This window comes from Anneissia japonica, unplaced genomic scaffold, assembly GCF_011630105.1.
Source record: "Anneissia japonica isolate Jap-2015-1 unplaced genomic scaffold, ASM1163010v1 scaffold554_len289017_cov147, whole genome shotgun sequence".
In the NCBI taxonomy this organism is placed as follows: domain Eukaryota; kingdom Metazoa; phylum Echinodermata; class Crinoidea; order Comatulida; family Comatulidae; genus Anneissia; species Anneissia japonica.
This window is the reverse complement of record NW_022701174.1, coordinates 148,889-151,398: the sequence shown is the minus strand read 5'-3', so window position 1 is coordinate 151,398 and position 2,510 is coordinate 148,889. Positions and strand designations below refer to the sequence as shown.

At 38.1% G+C, this 2,510-nt stretch overlaps 1 long non-coding RNA gene across 1 annotated transcript in view; it reads left to right on the top strand.

Annotated features, from left to right (window-relative positions):
• Nucleotides 1-2,093: 2,093 nt before the first annotated feature.
• LOC117103476 overlaps nt 2,094-2,510 on the top strand; it is a 39,726-nt gene continuing 39,309 nt past the window's right edge. The window contains exon 1 of the long non-coding RNA XR_004444604.1: nt 2,094-2,510. This exon is cut by the window's right edge and continues 222 nt beyond it. This is a non-coding gene — a long non-coding RNA (uncharacterized LOC117103476).

Below are 2,510 nucleotides of genomic sequence, written 5' to 3'. Positions count from 1 at the left end.
GCTAGTGGAGCGAATTGCGTCTCACTTGGCTGGGGGCCATGGGGCCGCCTAGGGCCCCCGCAGGGGGTCCAGGCGGCGAAGCCCCCTTGAAGCCACGGATATTTGACGAATTATGGCGATTTTTTATTACTTATTTTGATTTCTGGCGCCAGCACTGTGTATTTCTTTCTGGCCGTTGAATAAATCATGCAGTTTTTAAAGCAATTTGTTATTATTAGCTTGTTCAATGCTAATTGACACGATTTTGCTTGGTCTAGGCCTTATTGCGCCTCAGGGCTCTTTTTTAACTGCGCCACACCACCACTAACTCCAGTCGTCGCGATAAGTTGTTATTGATCCGCAACGAGCACTTTCTTGTCAGGCCTAGAGATCTGAGTGTTCTTGGAGAGTCTCCGTTTCAGGCATTACTTAAACCCAGCAGAAGGTAATATATAACTAGGTCCTAGAGATCACAAATTTTCAGTTTAGTGAATTTGTACAAATAAATGAATTTATTGCCTTGAAATTACTCCAGTTTGAGGGTGGTTCTAAGCATGGAGGTATTATTGAGAAGGAGATCACTCGGCAACAGATCCCTCTGACGCGGCAAACCTATGTGTTTCCCGCTTTTGGATCGCGCGCGGGCGTATTACCCTATAATTCACATTTTTTTCGTTAGCAACAACTTGGTAACGACATGCATTTATACGCTTCCAGCAGAGCAGTTGTGCAATAAAACGTTTGATTTAAACCCATTAAATATCTTCATTATGAACAATGTTCCCCTGATTAGATTTTTTCGGGCTTTTGGTATGTTATTATTTGTATATTTCAGGAACGGATGCCGTAAAATATTTATGTTAAAATTACTTCTGTGTTCATTATAATTTTGTCTGAAGATTGACTGGTTCGACTATAAAGCTAAGTCAGCATAAAACTGAAAAATACTCAGATTTTGGATTCATTTTTCGAATAGTTAACCCTCGTTAACCCTAAAATGACTTAGTTTATTATAATCCTTAATCATTTATTAATTAATATCTGTTAAAATTAGAATTGGCGAATTTTGGCCAATTTATCAAAATTGAAGTTGAAATATAGTATACTTTTATAGGTCATGTAAACGTTCCATTAAATTCGAAACTTTTCTTGGTGGAAAATATTAATATGTTTGATATTTTATGAGTGATAAATGTATCAGCTTCAAAATAGAAAAGATTGCGCGGCCATAGTGATTGACAGTATGTAGTGCGCATTGAGAAAAGAAGGTGCTCTCCATTTCGTCATGTTCAATTTTTTGGTCAACTATGCCTGCTGAAAATTTGATGGCGGGGAACACATGGGCATCGCGCAAACGTTCTTTACGCGCTGCGGCAACTTTGATCTTGGTTCATTTGCATAGCGCTGCGTGTGCGTAGCTTTGCCGAGTGATCTTCTCAATAATACCTCCATTTTCTCTAAGCTTACATGTTACATGGACGCCACCAACCGTATCAATTAGTACGCGTATACCTAAATTAAAGGGCAACCCTGTAAAAACATGTGCATCTTTTTGAGATTCAGCGATACATCATCGATTCGCTTGTTTCATCATCGTCAACTCACTTGTTTCATCATTGACGATTTGCTTCTTTCATCATCGACGGTTCATTCACTATATAGTTTCATCATGGGCTGTTCACTTGTTTTATCATGGACGGTTCAATTGTTTCCTCATCGACGGTTCACTGGGTATCATCGAATTGTTGCTTGAACGGTGTTCCATAGTAGCCATCTATTTCATTTTATACACTTTAGTTACTGTAAAGTTCATCGTTGATTAATTAACAGATACTGCCGTATTTGTATCTGTTCGATTGTTAACTGGTTAACTAGCTGGAAAGCGGTCTGGAGTGCGCATTATTTGTCCATAAGCCAGCACAGATTCTAATTTTGACATATGGTTCCCCACCATAACCTAAATTGACACTAAAGACGTACGAAACAAGCCATTTTTAAAAGAATTATTTAAATTATACAGTATACTTATACTGTGTCGAGTGATTATAATATATTACTGGATACACATCCAATATAAATACTTTAGATATTTACTTTTTTGTTTTACAGGTTGTAAGAACTTGACTGAAGATAAACACGGTCGACTTGCAATTCACTTCACAAACTGCCACTTACAGCAAGCTCAAATTGAGCCTTATCAATGTGAAACAGTTGAGAGTATTTCAGCATGTCTTGCAAAGATGAAAAACAATGCAATTGCTTTCAATGCCTATACATTGTTCTTTACACACACCCACAACATATGTTTTTTTCTGCAAAATGAAATTTGGCAGGAGAGAACGGAAGACACTGTTACTTACTTGGCAGAAAGTTCGAAAACAGTGGCCAAACAACTGAATGCAACAAGTGCAATTCAGGATGAGATGATGCAGAAACAGTGGCAGTCGTTGTCAAATCAGCAGGAAATTCTTAAAAATGAAAAGCAGTTACGGAAATCGTTGCATGAGTCCAACCAGGATATACTAAAGCAA